The sequence below is a fragment of the Manis javanica genome, chromosome 1 (genome assembly GCF_040802235.1).
Source record: "Manis javanica isolate MJ-LG chromosome 1, MJ_LKY, whole genome shotgun sequence".
In the NCBI taxonomy this organism is placed as follows: domain Eukaryota; kingdom Metazoa; phylum Chordata; class Mammalia; order Pholidota; family Manidae; genus Manis; species Manis javanica.
The window spans coordinates 187,770,369-187,791,402 of NC_133156.1; the positions used below are offsets into that span (position 1 = coordinate 187,770,369).

The window sequence follows — 21,034 nt, forward strand, 5'->3', positions numbered from 1 at the left end:
CAAGGAAAAATAAATATGCAAAAACTTAAATAGTGCCTGCATGTAGCCATTATCGTTCTAAATGCTTTTGGTGGTGAGCTGTCAGTGAGTCCTATAGCCAGCCCTGGAAGTGACTACTGTTATCACATCCCATTTACAGAGGCAGAGAGAGATTGAGTAATTTGCCCAGGGCCTCACTGCTCTTGATGGAGTGCGGATTGGAACTGGGGGAGCTTGGATCCAGAGTCTGGACTGTTGACCACCATGTGCATCTCCCATTTGGTTGCTCCAGCCATTCCCATTGCTGCCTCTCTTGACGTTTATGTTGTTTCTGCCCACTGGGCCATGCTCCCTCATGGCTGCTTTACTCCAGCCCGTCACAGCCAGGCCTGCCTTTGACCTCACGCAGAGGAAACGCCATCTGCCCCATCTGAAGCCTGGGGTGGGGATTTCCATAGAAGAGTTGCTGGCCTTCAGTGACGGGTTCTTTCAGTTTTGCCACATGATCTTGTGGCATAGGGCTAGGTCCAGGTGCAGCCTTGGTTATTTCTGGAAACACTTCTCCTTTTCCTTTATTTTGCCTACTCTGGCTCATTAGTCAACCTCTTCTCTGAAGGTAATTTTGGCTTCTTGGCCCAGACCATCAGACATTTGTGTAGGTGTTGGAATCTTCCATGATAGTTGTGGTCGTTGCAAATTTCCAGATGAATTTGAACATGGGGAGGGGGTGATGTATGTCAGGGTAACCATGCTCAGCTTTGCTCAACTAAGACCCCCATGACTGCATATGTTTGCTAGCTGTAGTGGTCTTTGGGTGGTAGCTCACAAGTAGTATTTATTCTTTTTGCTTACTTGTTTTAAATCTTTCTTTAACAAACTTTCTTTACTTTCCAGATTTTAAAAAGGTATTTCACGTTTTTTTCCCTTATAACACAGTTTTACTTCTGCAGAGTTTCCAGCCCCTTCAAAGTCTATGCATTGCAAAGGGCTTCCTAATAATTCAAGTTAGAGCAATTCCATTTCTTTTGTACCAAAAAGAAATACCTTCAATTGTCCGAACTTGTACCTTGCTAAGAACTCTGCCAGAGTTTCTGGTTAATTGTTTTGTCACATTAATTGAACAATGAGAAGGTGCTGGCATTCCTCCACCATGAGGTAGAAGCACAAATCTGTTTCTTTCAGGGGTGGAGGAGTTGTTTTTTTGCTGTAAATATTAAAAATCTGTTATTTAACAAATAACAAAATGAAGTTTTAGGTGGTACTTTACAAGAACTGTGGTGTTTAAGCTAAACAGGGTTTAAATCTGGACTTTGTGTGTTATATTTTCAAAGGCTCTGTGTTTTTCTTTATCCTCTTCTGCCCAAAAAGTTCAAAAGTATGAATCATCCTTCCTTCCCTTAACATACTTTTTGGAGAGGTAAGAGGGTGTAATGCAGCAAAATTTTTCTTTCACAATTATAGAGGTAAGAGGGTCTGCAGAATTTTTAGTGTTTGAGAGACTATGCTTCTCAAGGCAATATGTTGCTTTAAGGAAAAAAAAAAGATTAATATATCTTTGTATTGCTGCCTTTCTGGAAGCAGATGAGACATTATGGGAGTAAGAATGAGGAGAATTGCCAGGTGGATTCCTGATGTTGGGGTGGGGCTGTGAAGTGAAGGGCCTTTCTTCCCTCAGGAGAGAGGGATGGGGGCCTAAGAAGCTGGATGGAGGGGACGGGCAGCCTGTCAGGACTCCCTGATGGTTTGCCCACACTGCCTGCGGAGCCTGGCAGAGCTGGCGGCTTGTGTGGCTGCCCAGGCTTCTGAGTCATTTACCCCTAAGCCAGGGAGAATGGGAAGAGTGTGGGCTAGGAGCTAGACTTCAGGGATCATTTAATTAAAAATATAAATTTGTAATATTGGACCATATACTCAGGATTTGGATTTTGCTTTGGGTACCTAGGAAGTGACCAAGATGACAACAGGAGCATGCATGTATGTATGTGTGTGAAGAACTGCTTTTTTACCCTGCCCCCCTCCCGATGGTTTTTGTCCCTCCTCTGCACTGGTAGTCTTCCGAGGGGACTAAGGAACTTCCTGCCCTATTGATAGCAGCCCCTGAGCACCCCTCCCATGAAACCAGGCCCTCTTCCAGTCAGTCACCCACACCAAATCAAATAGTAGAGCTGTTTGTGCAGGTCCTCACTGTACTCTGGGCTCAAAGTCACCAGGAATGGAGTTGCAAGCCCATGGGCCTTGGCAAATTTGAGCACGTCCCAGGGTGGAGTCGGACCAGAGACCTTCGCTGGAAGGCAGGCGTGGACTGGGCAGGGCGGCCTGCCCACATGGCGCCCTGGGCTGGCATTACCCTACCCACCCTCCTTTGTCAGGTCCTGGTAGTGTCTCCGGCCCTGCCCCTGATGGGAGCACGCGATCCTTACCTTGAGGGCTCAGAGTTTCATAAACTCTGGATTCACTCAGGTTTAACTTCCTCCTCAGAGTAAGTTAAAATAAATGACAGAACACAGCCCATGGGCAAGGCGCTGGCCTGGTGCTTCATGAGTGTGTAACACTGCACTAAGCCTGCCATCGTCCTTAATACACAAGCCTCATTGCCAACTCAAGGTGGCATTTTTAGTTAATAGTCTAAACTGTTAAATCTGAATTGCAAACAATATGCATTCTGCCTTGCATAGGGTTAAGTACTGTAATATTTCTGACTTTGTTTAACCAAATGCTGTGGTGCCTTCGCTCTGGAGTTCACATGCACACTGAACCTTTCAATACAGGTCCTGTTTACTTCAAAAATAATTTTGAAGCATTCACTCAATATGTTTTGAAAGTTTTGTGTTATTTTTCATTTATTGGTATGGGAATTTAATACATCTCGTTGCTTTCTGTTCAGTAAACTGAGGCCTGGGTGTGCTTACCATTATTTTGTGCAAAAACTAACTGATCAGGGTTACAAATTGTTAGAGATGAAAATAAGAAGCTTCTGTTGGAGGGAGTTAATATCACCTTTTCTGTGGCGATAGCTGGAAAACAGTGATTATCTACCTTAAGGAGAAAGTACAGCCAGGAGTTTCGAGTACAGACTGAGGAGATTTTCTGGTGGCCAGTTGGAATTTGTGTCCCATGTTCTGTGACAACCGAGGGAACAAGGGTGGACTGAATCCTACCACTTAACTCACACTAGGCAAGGCTTTTAAGATAGTCCCTCCAAAATCACCCTGTCACAATGGGAGGGTCCCCCAGTCACACCATGGGGGTTAGATATTCAAGGTATTGGCTGAATAGTTCACAATTGACATCTTTTTCTGTTACATTAAAACTAGTTTCAACTTAAAACAGACAAACTAGTTCTTAAAGAATCATACAGGAAATGTTTGCTGGGTGAAATGTGACAAGGAAAGCTGGTTTCTACAGTGAATGTTGTAAAAGATGCTTTTATGCCTGGGACTTCTGAAACAACAAAGTCCCCTCAACATACAGAACAACAGCTGAAAGGTCAAAACCTGAAATATCTTCCGTTAGACACGCCCTTAGTGTGTTACTTGATTTTCTCTTCCTCTATGAAATGGGAACTATACTGTAAGGATGGAGATGATACATTTTTTACAAATTCACAGTTACATTAAGACTGTACTAGGTTGGCAGTGCTGTTCTGGGTCTTGGGGAATCAGAAGTGACCTTACATTCTTAAGAGGGAGCTACACAATAAGGAGGGAAACTAATAAACAAGAAAAGTACAATTTGTCCTCAGTGCCAGAAGAGATAGGATAGAGAATGGCGGATCCGGCCCTTACCTAGAGAGTACCTGGCTTAATAAATGAGGGCTTGCTGCTATTACTGTCTCTTTTGTTATTGAATGGTCTGTTGGAGGAGGAACATTCCTTGACTACCCGTGGCAAAGATAACAGAGGGCAGGCAATCAAAGGTAATGCCAGTGCTTTCTGATAAAATATCATCCCCTTATCTTGGCCTCACCATCTCACATGAGCATGATCAATTCACAATTGCTGGAAAAATCAACTTTGCCTGAATGTTTAGGAAGCTATTTGGGATTTCCAGTTGTTTTTCTTTCTTTTAAAGAATAATAAAGCAGGTCCACATTGAAGGGGTAGTGGGGATCATTCATTGTTCAGCTCTTCTGCTTCCTGCCTTATTCTGCCTCTTTGCTCAAACCAGTTTAAGGGCCCACAAACATTTTCCCTGAAGAGTTAATCATTTCAAAGGAAATGAGATCTCACTTAAAGTTTCTGGGTAAGAAAACCCCCAGGGCCTCGACTTTATCCTACTTTATCCCCGTGACTCTTGGTAGGGAACTGAACATTGATCACCTCCTTCCTCTATGGGTTTCTGCTCAGCCAGGTAAGGTGAAAGAAGGTAATGCTGGCTCTCCTGTCCTGTTGCCCATTCCTCTACTGCACCCCCCGTGGTGCTGGCAGCAGCCAGGAAGGGGGTGAGATCTCTGCACCGTGCCAGCCAGGCCACCTGTGAAGCCACTGTCAGAGTCAACATGTGCAGCCTTTGTGTCTGGCCAGTCGGTTTCATAATGGTGGTTAATGGAAGTTCCTGTTCTGATTCTTCAAACTCATGTAATGCTGTTTCCAGAGGGTCCAGGCATCTCGTATGTAAAAACAATATCTTTGGGGATTTTTTCCTTCCCCTTTAACTGGTCACTTAGTGAGGTCATACGAGGCTTTGTAAATGTCCACTAAAGATAGAAAACAATATTCCTAGTGGCCATCCAATAGAAATTATAGCAGAGACCTAACGTTTACCAAGTTTTGTGCTGTAAGGGTAGGACGGAGCATGGAAATGACTAAGCAGTGAACCCCAAGCCCTGGGACTATCGATCTAATTAAGGTGTGGGGGAGAGACAGGCAAATAAATACCCATCCTATAAATCAGGACCAGAGAGCTCAGTGGAAGGGCATCTGAATGGGTCACCTGAGAAGATGGAAGCCTATTTCCTTGTCGTAAGTCCTCTTGGAGGGGATGGGTGTGCTTCTGTGAGAGGAGGGGAGGGGAGGAGGGTTCTTCTTAGCGGTAGCCTCTGTCACCTGGACAGGCTCAGCCTCCGGGGGAGGCCTGCCTCAGGTGTGCTGCCTCCTCAGTCACACATGGCCTTGCTCTTAGAAGGGCCCCTCTGCCCTTGGTTTAGTGCTCTGCTCTTGCCATCCTGAAATTCTTAGTTTTTGAAAGGGCCCCACAATTTATTTTCCTTTTGCACCGGGCCCTGCCAGTCATGTAGCTACTCCTGCGTGTGAAGGTGGGGCTGTCAAGGTGGGTTGGGCCAGATTGTGAGGCTCTGTTAAACTGGAGAGCTTGATTTATACTAGAAACAGTGGGGAGTCATGGAAGGTATACTGCCAGGGGTTGTAGAAGGAGAATTGGAGAGGCTGGGGAGACTGGGAGGCTGGCAGTCCATAGAGGGAGGCTGATCAGACCATGCTGGAACAGGCAGAGCAGATACCAAGGGCTACAGTAACACATCTGATGGAGATGAGCAGGCTTCAGGCAGTGGGGACGAAGATAGAGAGCATTGTTGGGGATGGCTGAGGTGTTAGCTGGGCTGGAGGGTCCACCCACCAGCAGGAGAAAGGAGGCCCGAAGCCAGAGGCAGTGAGGCAGATGTTTTGCAGGAGTGGAGCAAGGCCCTTTCCAGAAAGACCCGGAAATCTCTGGTGGGACAGCTTGTGGAAACATGAACTGCAGCTGCTGAACTGCAGCAAATGACCTACAGATCAAGGTTTTTGTCAGTATTGAGAGCTTCACTAGAACAAATATTCATCCAAAAATAAACTTCCCGTTCTTCCTGTTTTTATAACTTGCCTATTTCCTCTGAGTTTGAGGCTGGTCTCCAGTTCCGTGGGTTATTAATCTTCAGAGGATCAGGACCTCTATAGAAGTATTTCCTGTACATGTTTGTCTACCCAGCCCTAAATTATTTTCTCCAAATGATAAGAGAGCTTTTCCATACTGGTGTGTCAGACTTTGCCTTTGAGAGATTTCTATTAGGAGCCCCAGTGAGTTACAGTAAACCAGAAAGTCTTTTCCCAGAACACGGGCAACCCAGGTGATGATGGGGAGTGAACTGCGGTGAGTTCACCTCCTCCAGGTTAAAGAGGGGCTTTTTTCTGGCCAGAATCCTAGGGAGACAAAGTGACTGCAGCTGAGGGCCCAATCTGAGAAAATTTTCGGTGCCCTACTGAATATCCACGAGGGAATAATAGCTCCAGAGTTGTCTGCCCCTTTGAAGGTTCACAATACCCTTTACTGGACCGTGATTTGTTCTTATGACATCCTCTGGCTATCAGCAGGGCCCCCAGCTTCCTTCTTGCTGTCACCGACGGGATTGGCGTGTCCTCGGTGTTCATGACTGTGCACAAAGGAAGAGGGAAAGCCATGTCGACACTTGGGCCGGGTTCAGACCTGATGAGACAAACAGACCAGCTGGCTGACGGAGGTCTGGGTATTTCACTCATCAGCCCAGTGAGCCCACCTGTCTCATGGAGACTTTCTTTGCTCCCCTACTTTTTGTGCTTACAAATCCCAAGTTAGCATGCTGGAGGGTACTTTTAAAATGTAAGCCTTTTTGTCTGACTCTCACCGAGAGACCACAGGGATTGGTTGGCGTGGGTGGCAGCTTGCGCCTCGGGCAGAACCTGGAGGGAAGCCAACTGCCTTTTACTAAAACCTTGTCAGGTGGGACTGGGATGGCATATTTTGCACAAAGCCCCACCTCCTCCCCATCAGCGATCCAGGTGACTGGATTAGGAAGTTCCGTGCTGACTGTGGCTCTGCTCTAGACCCGCACTATCCCGTACCGTCCCATACCTTAGCCAGCACCTGGGCTGTGGTACACTTGAAATGAGGCCAGTGTGGACTGAGATGTGCTCTAAGTGTAAAACAACTCATGGGATTTTGAAGCCTTATTACAAAGAACAAAAATATAAAGTAATGTCAGTATTTTGTTCATTTTGATTACTTGTTGAAGTGAAAATATTTTAGATACATTGGATTATGTCAACTATACTATTCTAATTAGTTTTGCCTATTTTTTATTGCTTTTTTAATGGGACCTAGAATGACTTTAGTTGCATATGGGGCTCATGTTACATTTCTGTAGAACAGAGCTGCTAGTCTCTGCTGTGAGGTCAGCTGCCAGTTACAGCTTTGAAGCAAATACATTCTCGGAGATGGAGACAGAGATGGAGATGGAGGTGGAGTGGGGGCGGTCTGCTCCCTGGTGGTGGCCTGGCTGAGGGGGGACCCGGCCCTAACCATAGCCTGCCTGAGGAAGTGGGTAAGACAGCCTACTTCTAGACAAAGAATTAATAACTTAAGCTGCAGCAGGAATTTTTTAAGTCCTTTCAAAGGTACCCCTCCTGGCTTGATTTTTTTTTTTTTTTTGCCCTGTTTTGCAGACTAGCCTCTTTCCTGGAAGCCTTTTTTTTTTTCAAATTCAAAACCCTTCCTTTCTGTCAACCATGGGACCTGCAGGGCAATGATGTCTAAAGGGGCTTGTTTTGTTTTGTTTTCATGTTTAGATTGTTCTTCTGCCCCCAGGTCAGGCTCTAGTAGCTGCCAACTGCCCAAACAGGCCTGGGAAACCTCTATTTCCCAGGTCCCCCTTTCCCCCTTCCCCCCTTGGGATGGTACTCAAGTGTGACCATATCTTGGAAAACCTTGAGGTGGATGTGAAGCTTAAGAAGTCCTGATTTGCAAAGTGCAGAAGTCTAGGACCCCAACCAAGTTCCTAATGTTGTAGTGGTGTTTCAGGAAAAGGGTTGTGGGGAGAATTCCACTGGTGTTTGAAAGCCCCAAATCATTCTCTGATAAAGGAGGAGTTTCACAGTGACTTCAGAGGTCCAGGAAGAACCTGTTGGATGTATGTTTGTCAAAGGATATTACATGGTGAGCTTTCTCTGCTTGGGTACCAACGCCTAGGAGCCTGTCATCAGCCATCAAGAACAGCCCTGCACCAAGGCACTCTGTACTTTGGACATGTCTTGTCCACACTGCCCCCCTTCATATACTGAGCCTGTGCTGGAATAATGAGAACCAGCATTTATTAAGCACTCACTCTGTGCAGTGTAAAATTAATTGGCATTGTGAACTTCGAGACACCCCAGGGTAGGTGCCATTGTTGACCCATTTTGCAGATGGAAAAACTGCAGTTTGGAAAGATGAAATAAGTTGCGCAAGAACTCACAGCTAGAAATTGATGGGGCATGGAGTGCCACTTGCGCTGTGCGACTCCAGAGCCGAGTGTTGAATGGTAGGTGTCACTCTCTGCGGCCCAGCTCAGCCCACATATGTATGTTTATTCAGCACAAGCATTTAGTATCCACACATCTGCTGGTGCCAAGGGGAGGGTTCAGTTCTGGGTGGCAGTACTCACTAAGAGCTGAGGAGTACTGTGGGCATCTCTGAGCTTTGCTAGGAGGATACTCTCTTGCATGGCTTTTAAAACACTACGCACTGTAGAATCTTCTGTGTGACTGCTGTGTCCAGTGGAAGATCCAGGGCTGTCTCAAAAAATGTCACATTTGCCTCTCCAGGATGCCCTGCAGCTGCTGAATTGGTATAGAATAGGCAGTTCCACAGCTGGCTGGCTGACCTGGTGACATGGAAATGAGACGTAGGAGTGAGTAGTAAGAGCTGCATGCTCTGGAGTCAGACTGCTCTTTGGGTTCTACCTCTTCTCCGCTTCCAAGGTTATGTTCTTCACTCTCTGGGTGGTGGTTTCTCTGTAAAATGGAGATACTCATAGTCCCTGTCCCGGAGAAGTGCTGTGAGAATTCAAGAGACACCTAAAGGTGTGGCCCACTTGGCACATCCAGTAGATGTCAGCTGACACTTCACTATGATTAGCATTAATGCCATTGGATGCTACATGATGGATTAGAGGCATATACAAAATGCACCAGCATATATGATCAAGTCGCTGGAGGTATTTGTCATTAAGGCACACATACCAGAGCATATACTGAATATGTACCTTTGTGCTTGAGTGTTGAGGCTTTTAAAGCCATGACCTTACCCCAGGAGGTTCCATGCATATCTTCATCTCCCAACCACTTGCTTGAAACATTTTCAAAAGCTTTTTATGGAACTTCTTATAACAAAAAAGATGGTGACATTAAGTATTTAAATTGTAAAGGAAGATTTTGGAAATGGTTCATTGGAGCTAAGCTTGATAAGTCGAGAATAAGCTTTGGTGATGGCTCCACTATAAGTTTAAAATGGTGCTTAACTGAAAATAAGGTTTTTGTTGTTTTTTTTACTGGCCAGTTCATTTCTTGTAAGACTAGCTGTGAGGGCAACTCCAGAAAAAGGGTTCCAAGCAGCTTTTGACTGCATCTCTGAAACACTTTGAGTCTCCCAAGGCAAAAGTTTTAGAGGCAGGGGCCTCGGGACAGTATTGACTAAGACCTGTAAGTTTGTGTTTGTAGAGTAGAAAGTAGTTTTTACACCCGCTGCATTAGTTAGCAGCAGCAGCCTGAGTTGGCCTTACATTTGGAGCTTGTGTAGCTGCTGATGGGGCCTGCAGCAGAAAAAGGATTGCTTGCATCCAAGGAGTAGAAGCCAAAACCTGGCTTTGGACCTACATAGACTTGCATTCCACATCTGTTTACTACTTGTGGAGCACAGAATTCAAATCTGAACGTGTGAGTATGTGTCAAAGGAAGGGCCCTCAGGTTGAGCAGGACTTTGAAGCTCGGCCTGTGAGAGGCACCATTCCTTCCATATTGCCATGGATTGCTGAGTGGCTGGAAAGCAACACTCAGCTGGGACTCACCATGGGTGGAGGAAAAAATGCATGTACTCGTGGAAAATGATGGAAGAAAGTTCAGTGTTTTACCTTCAGGCTCATGATGACTAACTAATAGGTTCATCTAGGAGGGCTGGGCCGCCAAGCAACCTTTGGATTATTTCTTACAGGTGAAAATGAGGTGCCATGTTCAGTATGTGCTGAAGTTTATCTTGGAGAACATGGCTGTGGAAAGAAAGATCATGGGGCTTTGAAATTTGGCTGGTTGAATTCCAGCTCTGCCCTCTATTGCTGGGTTGATTATGGTGTCATAACCAGGATTGCCTGGGCCTCATTTCTCTCATTTGTAAAATGGGAGCACAGTTCCACTGCAGGACTGTTATGAATGAGGGTCAGAAAAGTTCATGTATGAGGGGCCTTAACAGATGCAAACCCCCCGCCTCTCCCAAGGCCCTGAGAATGATGCCATGTTAACCCCATTGCCACAAGAAAGTGGGCAGAGGCCCACAGTTGTACATTAGAATATGCCACCTGCTGCAGGAAAATTCCCTGGTGCCTTTGTGAGATGGGGCTTGTACTCCTAAGAGAATCGCCAGTTCCTTTCTGCTTTGAATAAGGCCAGCTGTAGAGCTACAGCACTCAGCAGCTATAACAAATTAAGTTGCCTGAGACCCTTTGGCCTCCTAAAACAGGAGCTTTCCCTGTAGCTACTGTAGGCTGCCTTGGCAAGATGCACACAGGCCTGTACTGTTCAGATGGGTGTGGGGGAACAGTCAAAGGAATCCCCAGTATGAACTGCAATCTTGCATTGGTAGCAGGTCACTTCCGTCTGGATGTAAAGTGGGCCCAACTTCTGGTTTTAATCTGTTTGCCAAGTCCCTAGTTTTTACTGTAGCTCCAGTGTCATCCTTGATTGCACTGGTAATTCATGGAACTTGGCCTGGACCCCTGACTTGGGGACCCTGGAGAGACAGAGAATTAGGCCAAGGAGGTCACAGGCAGGCTCAAGTAGAGAACATCAAGCCGACACTGGTCCCTCACAGTCATCCCTGACTTTTTCCTGAACCATCCTCTTAGGGGCTCTGATTTTCAAACTTTGCTATGCATTAGAATTACATGGGGAAATTTGAAAAATCTGGAAATCCAAGCTGCACCCCCCCCAGTAATTAAATTAGGCACCAATTTAAAAAAACACCTTCCAGGTGATTCCAGTGTGCAACCGAGTTTGAGAACTAGTGTCTTAGTTGATGGAATGAAAAATCTTCCGGTGTAGCCACTTAACCAAGCTGACTTGCTTTCATGTGGTCACTACCTGTTATCTGAGGCTATCTGGGGCCAAAGTGCCACCCCTAAGGATTGAACTGCCTGTTGTAGTCAATAGTAAGGTCTCTGTTGCCTATAGCTATTGCACCAATCTCTTTTCTTACTATGAAATGTCTTACGCACTCACAAAGGTGAAGAATAGTGTAATGGACTCACTCAAGCGGCCCTTCATGTTCCGCCTCACCACTCGTGCTTGTTGGAGGGTGCTTGGGCTATTTTAAAGGAAGTCTCGGGCATCGTGTCATCCATAAATACTTCAATATGTATCTCTAAGAGATAAGGACTTAAAAAAACCCACAATGCCACTATGGCACCTAAGAAAATTATCTTTTATCTTTTATCTCTTCTAACAGCAAATCCATGTTCAGTTTTCTCCAGTTTGTCTCAAAAATGCAATGCTTTTATACATTTGGTTTGTTCCAGTTAGGCTCCAAGCAAATGTAAATCATTTTTAACACTTTGACTTTAACCTGGGGTAATTGAGATGCTGCTGTGCACACACAGGGGATGATGCATATGCACCCCCAGAAAGACGTAAATGGCTCGGCCAATGTTACAGGATGGGCTCCCTCTCCTCCCTACCTTCCTCAGCCGTTCTGGTGGGACCCTGACTTGTCACAGAGGAAAAAGTTTATTGAGCATCCCCCACACTCCTCCCCCTGCCACAACCACTTCTGTGTTGCTCTGCTTCTGCCTGAAGGCATGTTCCCTTTGTTAAATTTAGAATAGCACCTTCAGGCTGATTGTGGAAAGAATATGAGTCACCTCGGTGGACAGCTTAGAATTCCCTGTCTCTGCTGGAGGCAGTGGCAGGGAACGGCTGGAACTGCTTCTTGGGCTCCTTTCTCGACTCTGCTGAGGGGTCCTGCTTTGCTGGTTACTTCTGGGGATTCACCTGGAAGTGCGCTAGCTGCAGGGATCAGCAACAGCTCAGCCCTGCTTCTGTCGGGGGACAGAGGGCTCTGTGTGGCTTCATCTACAGCTGAACCTCTGAGGTAGCACCAGATGCCCCACCAGTCACCACATGGCACAGTGTCCCTCCGCCATGAGACAAAATGCTGTCAGAACTTCCTAGAGGGGCTGATGGCCTGGAAGGCCCCTAGGATGATTGGGTGGTAGGGCTTTGCAGGGTGAGCGGGAGAAGAAGGATGGAGGATGGACAATCTAAATAATTGAACTGTCTTACTCTTTCCACAAATATCTTTTAAGTGCCGGCTCCATATGCATCATACCAGATCAGAATCTCATTTTGTATTTCTCTAACCATACTTTTTTCTTTAGAAGGGCTTTTTATTGATTTCAAATGGATTTGCAGTTGTGAGGTTTTCTTCCTTCTTTCTGTCATAGTCAATAAGTTACAGAGCAGTAAACAAGCATCCTAATATATAAAGGCAACTCTAATATATAGTTGTTTTCAACAGCAAAAGTTCAGAAAAACAGAAATGCTCATGAATAAGGGATTGGTTAAATAAATCATGGTTTGGCCATATATTATACAGATGTAAAAAGGGAATGAATTAGCTGTCTGTGTTCCCATATGGAAAGATCTTCAAGGGATGAAAACCAAGGTCAAGAACATGTGAAAGTATGCTACCTTTTTTGTGAGAAGATGTGAGAGGAGAATACATATTTATATTTACATAAACTCCAGAAGGATACACACAAAAAAACTTTTAAAAGGTGGTTACTATTGGCTTGTTGAATGGGAAAAGGCACAGGACAGATGGGATGTGAAGGGCCTATACCTTTTTATATTTTGGGTTATGAATCATGAATATGTTACCTGTGCAGAACAATTAATTGAAAAGAAATACATCTATGCTTTATGCAACAGATAAATTGATGTCTTATTCCCCAGTTAATCTGTGACACAAGCTTCTGACCACTGCTTACTGGTACTTAAACACCCAGAATCTCTTCTGAAATAGAAGGGTGAGGCTATGACCAGCCCATAGAATGTATGCCATGTTCTTCCCTTGATATCTTGCTCAGCAGCAGATTATAAATTTTTGGCTCTGTCCTGAAGTTCATGGGTTTTTCTCTTTCCTCATCCTGAGATATAAACTGATCAGAAAAGGTGGGCTGTGTCCTCCATCCAGCACATAGCTGCTCTATTCTGAGGAGTTGTGGGAATAGCTGCAGTGGAAGAGGGTGGGGTGGTGGCTTCCCTTCCCATTCCCCTCTCACTCTGCAGTCTTTCGCTTATCTGTTGGTATCCTGTGTGCCATACTGTCTCTGTGTTTGTATTTATTTCCAGCTTCCACTGAGTGGTAGCAAAGTCACTTTAAGCTGAAATGGTCCCACCCTGCTGCTTGGAATGTTCTAGTGTTAAGACTTGCTCTTCAGCGCATTCTTCGTGTCAAGGACAATTCTTCTAGGGCTCACACTCAGAGGAAATACGTGAAATCCACGGACCGATTTTTTCCCTCTTGAATAGAGAGAGGGGATGAAAGAATCTTTGGGGACACTTGTAGCAAAGAACACGTAGGAGTGAACTTTAAAATTCAAGGACACTCGGGACTATTTAATCTTGGCTCTACCACAAATATACCTTTTATATTTATTTCAGTTTGTGCATTTGGTGCTTACTCTTTGGTTTTTCATCTATGCAATAAGTGGGGCCCACATTCATCGTCCATTCCTCCCACTCTTTCCTCTTAGCCATCTGATATTTATTTTAATAAAACTTGAAAGCTGCCCTTTGAAATGGCATCTAAGTGAAGAGAGGGGTTAGGCCCTCGTCCATTTTCTTCCTGAGTGAGTACTAACTACAGTGAGTACTCTTCTAGGAGTGAGTACTGATCAGGGACTTGTTACCTCTCCCACAGGTCTCTTTCTATTTTAGGCAAAGCCATGCACATGGTGAAAACTGCATGTGGTCATCATCACCCCTGGCGGTTCCATAGGAGGCTGGCAGCAACCTTTCCCCTATTCCTCTCGGAAAGGATCACTCACTGTTTTTGTGACGGAGCACCACATGAGGTGGTTGGCTAGCATTAGAGCCTGTGTTGAAAGATGAGTGTGCCCTGAATCTTTAAATGCCAGAGTCACATCAAGGGTGGCAGTGGACCAGGAGAGGCATGTGGACAGTGGGTCCCCAAATCTCAGCCAAGTCTAGGGTATGTGTTCCTTGAGAGGAGGAAGCTCCTTTCTTTAAGTAGACTCTAGTTTCTGTTTTCTTGCTAGATGGTGAATTTAGAAGGTCAGTTATACATATATGAGATTCCCCTGAAATACACTCATCTCACCTGCCACACAGAGCAAGGTTCTTTCTTGGTGTGAGGTATTTGGATTCTCCCTTTTCCTCTCTCCTAGCATTTTATTAGGGCCACTCCCAGGGGTTCCTAGAGGGGGATATACCTGAAGCAAGTTGGATGTTCACCACCTGGGCCTTGTGTACGTAGAGTCAGGGTGAACCATGGGGAAGGGGGCTGGCACTGGGGTCAGTCATCCGTGAGCCTTATCTGATGTCTTGTAATCTGTTGACCAGCAAGCCCTAACTCAGATTCGCTGGCCCATTTAAAACAGTTCTGATAGAATTTAAATGTTTATGGCAAAGTCAGAAACAATTTTCAGAGTAAAGAGTAATTCTGACTGCCCTTCTGATGACTTATTTAACCAGGCACCTGGGAATTCTAGTGTGGGTAGATATTCTTGGACACTGTCATCTCTATTTTTCTTGTTCTAGAGTCATCTCAGATTGCTTTTCAGAAACTAAAAGTTAACAGTGTGAGAGAACTTAGGGCTGATTTTGGTTTTAGCTAGAATTTACTAAGAATTACGTTAGTAAGGAACAAAGGACTTAAAGTCAGAAGTTAGGGGCCCAGTTCTGGCTCCTACAACTCAATTTGAGTAAGAAACTTGGCCATTGGTCTTAAGTTTCCTCCTCTGTCAAGTGTGATTGATCTAGAACTAGATACCTCTAAAGCTCATTTTAGAATTCTAGTCTGCTCTTTTAATTTTTTTTAGTTAATACCTAAGGTCCATAAGATTTGCGAAACATACATTATTCATTTGGCCCTCTGGGGTGCTGAACTAAAGGAGGGGAAAAAAGATATCTTGCTAAGCTTTGCACACAATACCTCTTGTTTTTATCAGAAGTGAATAAATAGAAAAATAGGGAAATATCAGTTCCCAATTATTTTTAATGGGATTGAGACAATGGTAAAGATCACATTAAGTTCACAAGAGTGCACCTCAAAGCTATAGATGCCTGTAATGTTCTTATATTATACCACCTACCTACATGTCATTCCATGTGAATGTTTGTCTTTTATCCTAAATGTTCTATAGTAAACTTACCACTTTTTGCAATATAAAAAACATACATCATCAAAGTTTGCTACCCCCTGTCATTTCATTCCTGTAATCTTCTTCACCCCCCTATTTAAATCAGTAAAAGTTCATCTTTGTTGAATGAATGAAAGAAACTCGATCTACCAAGGGTTTACCATTTCCCAGGTGCTGAGCTACTGGCAAAAGTGAAACAGAAAAAGAAAAAACCTTATCTTGAGAATATCAAGTCCAAAGGGAAAGGTGACATTCAAGTCATAAAGTGCTGTAATCATGGCACTGATTGCCGTGAAGACAGAAAAGGCGATTAATACTAGAGTCCATTTCCCTGTCTCTGGTGTTTGTCTCAGATAAAAGTCCTGTGAAACTGTAAGGCTCACTGCTTACACATGATACAGCCATAGCTAATGTTGACATAGACATTAGCTATGTTGTTGACTAATGTTGTTTGTAAGGAAAAGTCAGTTTTAGCTTTAGGGTGAGATACGCATCCTTTTAAACTGGTGTATTAGTTTAGGCTGACCCCTCAGATCCAGGGTCAGGAATGTAGCTTTGCCCGCCAGTCCCTTGGGCTTGATCCACCAATATTGTCAGCTTTCTGTCCACCCCTCTTTCTCTGTCTACTTGCATTATTACACAGTTTTTTTATTTAGCTGTTCCAATTCATTCCTTGTAGACTTTTGGAGCTTCCAGGACTGGACTAGTTTAAGCCCTACATTTTCTAGATAAGGAAATTGAGACCCAAGGAAGATAAGTGACTCCACCCAAGGTCTTGTAACTGGTGGCAAAGCCAGGCCCAAGCTACAGTCTCCTACCAGAATGAATCTGCAGGATTTCTAACTCCAATAATGAGTGCTATTTACATAGGCAAATGATTACAGACTATTGTTGAAAGTTCTCAAGAGAGATTTCCATTTTCACAACTGAATGTCTCTATAGCCATCTGACAAACAGGTGGTTTCCATGTGGAAGGTTCACTTAACTAGGAAGCTACCACTATCTTGGATAACTTTTTTGTGACCAGCATTAAGGTGAGGGGTAGATTTCTCTTTTGAAGACTGTTCCTGGAATTAGGTGGCCTGTGGGCAGCTGGAGGTCTTATTCTGGCTTCAGGTTAGGGAAACAGCAGAGTGGCCTGAGTTAGGCTGGTGGCAAATGTGGGCCCAGCATGCCCAGTCTGTGTGGTGATCCTCATGGTGTGAGTACACCTTGAGGAGTAAGCCTTCCACCCGTAAGCACATTTCACACACTTACCTGCTGTTCAGCCTGGCAGATGTTAAATCCCCTAACTAAGTGGTCTGCCTTTAGGCCCTTCCTATATGCCCTTTCTAGGTCTTAAGGCAGCTTCATCCTTGAGCTTAAATTCTACCCCTAAATCTAAGTTTGGTTTCTCTCTGAAGCCCAGGTCTCTGATGCCAGGCCCTGTGTGCTCTGCAGGCTTGAAGGATAAACTGATCTTCTGAGGGACACCTGGACTCCACGACTTAGCTGTTTGCCCAGAACCCTGAGTGTTCTTACCTTTTTCTTTCTAACCTAGCCCTTGGTTCTCCATTTCCCAGTGACTATCCCATATTTCTGATGTATTTCATATCCCTTCTCTTTTTATCAGTCCTGCTCTGTTTGTGTAACATCCTGTTCTGGAGAAACTCAGATTATCTAGATTGAATCAACCTAGAAGTCCCTGTATTTCCTCCATACAATCCAGGAACAAAATTTGGGGAGTATTGATATAACCATAGAGAGCAGTCCATACTGAGTGGGCACTGGGTGAATGTGCGTTCCTTTCACCTTTCCCTAAAGAAACCTGACTGAATCTACAGGCATTGCTCTGAAAAGCCCTCACATGGTAGGGTCTTCTATTTTTTAAAAAAAATCCACTTAGCATAATAGCCCATGCACATTTAATCAGTGCAGGTCTTTTGATGCTGGCCAAGCTGAACATCCCCCAGTTAACCGTCAGCTTTTCAGAGAGCCTTATTTTACCCCTGTGCCAGACAGTCACACTTCAGGGGACATGGCTAAATACTGACTTGGCTTCAAGTGAGATTTGTCACTATGCATACCTGCTCTGAAATTCTGCTCTCAGCAGGTAACAGTAGAAATCCTCTCCTCCTCACCCTTGACCAGCCTTCCTCATTCATGTTGGTATTTAAACATATGCAATTTTCTATTGGACTGACTTTGCAAAGATGTTGATATTTGCCAATAAGGCAACAAATGACCAGAAAGACTGTGTATCTAAGTACACGTCAGATTTAATATCTGTCTGAACAGCTGGCCCAGACTTTATTTTAGTAAGAGAACTAACTGATGGCAGTTAGAACAGTTCCTTTTGTTAAAATTTCCTCTCCCAGAGACCAGTCCCATGAGTCCCTTCACCTGCATTATCCATTAATGCTGTGGGTTTGTTTTCCCCAAATAAACAACCTTTCCTGCCAAAAAATAGAATCAGCACGGTCGTATGCAAGGATGCGTTTTGGGACCCATGTTTGAGGCATGTTCTTGGCTGTTCTGGGCCCTCAGTCTCCTCACTGGGCTCTTGTTGACAGGGGCGATGTGGTGGCAGCCCTCATTTCTGAAGGCCTGTTGTGCTGTAATCCCATGTCTGTCCAGCCCTCTTAAAAGCATCCTTGATCTCTGTTTGCTCAGTTTCCTGAATGCTTCTTCCAGATCATCTTTCACCTCTTGTTTCAAGCCCCGGGGACACACGTGGTTTCTACATAATGCACAGATGTGACTCGGGGGTGGGGAAGCATGGCCGTGGACTCGCACACATCAGCTGGTGTCACTGGACTCTGAAGTAGGGCAGGTCAGGGAGGAGGGGAGGTGGCAAGACCAACAGGCAACCTTAGGTTCTGTAGATTTCCCACCTGCCGCGAGACAGAGTGGTGTGTGTTTTGCATTGTAAGGAAACCATGAGCTACAGCTCCTGTGGACCAGTGCACCATAAATAATACTTGTGTGTGTGATTCTGAATTGAGACATTAAGCAAAATAAGGGACCAATACCAAACTTCTATAGGGAAAAGACCTGGTTCTTTATCCACCCACATGCTGATCAGCAGGGGTCCACAGACTTTTTCTGTAAAGGTTTAGATAGTAAATATTTTCATTTTGGGGGTCCATATGGCTTCTGTCCCAACTGCTCAGCTCTGCCTTTGTAGCTCTAAAGCAGCCTTAGATGATATGTAAACAGACCAGTTTGGTGGCTGGCTGTAATCTGCCCTCCCCTGACAGTCTAAACATAAAGCTTACAAACATCCTCATCACTGTTGTTTGCATGAACTAATGAGTGCTCTCTATGTGACCAGGCCCTAAGCTCAGTGTCGCTGTTGTGAATAATCATATCCATCTCATCAGAACAATTCTGTGAGGTTATTAATAGTATTACACCCATTTTACATATAAAGAGGCAGAGGCTAAGAGAAGTTAATCATGTAAGAGCCAGGCTGGATTTTGAACCAGGACATCTTGAGTCCAGGCTCATGGTCTCCATCACTATGCCGTACAGGACCCAAATCATTGATATCCATGGTTGCTTTTAGATCTTGACATTAGCCAGTATTTGAATTTTAGCCAAGGAAAAAAAAATCCAAACAGATAATTGAGAAAAACTTGTGCAAATTAAAACATGGCAAGAATTTAAAGCATAAGAGCATATTAGCAAGTTCTAAGAAATTAGAATCCATGTTCTACTGTGCTTCCCGGGTAGTTTTGCTTCTTAACACCCAAGCTAAGAATATGAGTGTGTAGAGGCCTGGGCAGTTCTGAGGCCAAGGACATCAGGCTCGTTTCCAGGTTCCAAGGCCCAGTGCTCTGAAAATGACAAGGTGGAGCCGGGCCTGGAGCAAGTTTTCTGCTCTTCTAGATGGCCTCTCCCAGGGCCAGCTGCCTCTTAGGCCAACAGTGACATGAGCTGCCCACCCAGTGTACACACAGGTGCAGCCCTCTCCACTGCCTCTGGGAGGCTGCAGCACTGTGGGCCAGGGACACTGGATGATCCCATTCTCCAAGTTGTTTGCTGGCTGTTAGTGATGGTCATTAGCATGCATATCGACCAAATAGAAATAGCCGCTAAAGATGGCCTAAACCAAGTTGGGTGTCTTTTGTTACAATACGTAATGTGTGTTATGAAGAACAGTTCAAGGTCAGGAGAAAACATCCCATATCTATCCCCTGCAAGTGTTTCCGAAAAATGCTTTCTTCAGCTCATAAAGATAGAAAGAGGGATAGGGAGGGGTGTTCCTATGGTCAAATAAATTTGTGAAATGCAAAGCTAAACAAACTTACCTATTCTTGAGGATATATTGTATGTAGTTTTCCCAAAATGTTTGCTTCCTTGTTTTGTTTTTGGAGCCTCTTACAAAATTCTTTGCAAGATACACCCTTTGAGAAACCCTAACCCAAAGTCATTTCCCAGTGTTTACATTTTGGTAAAATTCCTTATGGTACAAGATTTTTTTTTTATAATGGGTGAAGCTGGAAGCAGCAATCACTATGGTAGTTATTAAATCTGTAAAAATCTTTTTCTTTTCTTTTTCTTGGTGTGGGGTGGATAACAAGGGTTGTATGTTGTAGATTTTTCTTCATATGTTTGTGAATATGTGTTCAACTTTATTTTGAATTTTTCTTGCTCACAGAAAAGTTGCAAGAATGGTATGAAGGACCCCTTACACCCAGTTCCCCACTTGTTAACATTTACCACGTCTGCTTTATTCTCATTCCTGTGCTTTACACACATTATTGCTACTACTCTTGTACTTGTATTGATGAGATCTGAGTTATAAATACTTTAATAAACTACAGATTTATTTCTTGACAATACTTAGAGAAACTCAAATTAGGCTAGAAGTTTATTCTCCTGATTTGTACCTGTTGCGTGAAGGAAATCTCACTTTGCACTTGTGTGAAGTTACTGATAAATTGCAAAGGAACATTCTGATAAACCTGTGGCTTGCAGTCCTTGTGGGGAAAGAATTTGTGAGAACCAGGGAAGGCTTCCATTCAAGCCCATACACAGTCCTAAACAGTCTAGGTTCACACAGTGGTCATTTGATGTGGTGGAGGGACTGTCATAACCATTTGCGGTAGGTCTTCAGCTCTTTTGGGCAGGACCGGGCTTGGCCCTTGGCTGAGGTGGGAACCGTGACCTCACATACCATCCTGTCCTTTAGTTTCAGAATTAAGGGGAGCAGTCCCCTGGTCCTAGACTTTCATTTTAAGTGTTCTATGACTTATCTCACTTTCAGATGGTTTTTTAAATGACATCTACTTTCAACAGTAGTTTTTTTAACATACACTGGAGCTTTCATATCTGGGTTTTTTCTGGCCATAAAATCAAAGCTCTCTTCCTCCTTCAGATGGTTTAAGTAACCCAACTGGAGCATTGAAGTGGGTCAAGCAAACACAGTGCCCCCTTACAAATAGGTTTGTTTGGTAGAAGGGGACGGAGGATGTGACTTATATAACCACTCATGGAGTGTTTCCAAAACCATATAAGGAAGCCACAAATAGCCATGTCCCCTCATAATGTCAACATTGAGCTCACAAATGAGGCTGGGGCTCGTACCCTCAAAGAAAGCATAAGGAACAACCACCAAACAGCGCTGGGAGGAGAGGGCCCAGGTATGTGTTCAGGGCGTTGGACGCAGCCTCGCAGTGGCCTTTGGACATGTGT

The 21,034-nt window shown here is 44.4% G+C and overlaps 1 protein-coding gene across 6 annotated transcripts in view; it reads left to right on the forward strand.

The window, feature by feature from the left end:
- Positions 1-21,034, forward strand: part of SPRED2 (sprouty related EVH1 domain containing 2) — a 105,453-nt gene that overhangs the window by 33,745 nt on the left and 50,674 nt on the right. The gene's annotated exons all lie outside the window — the stretch shown is intronic.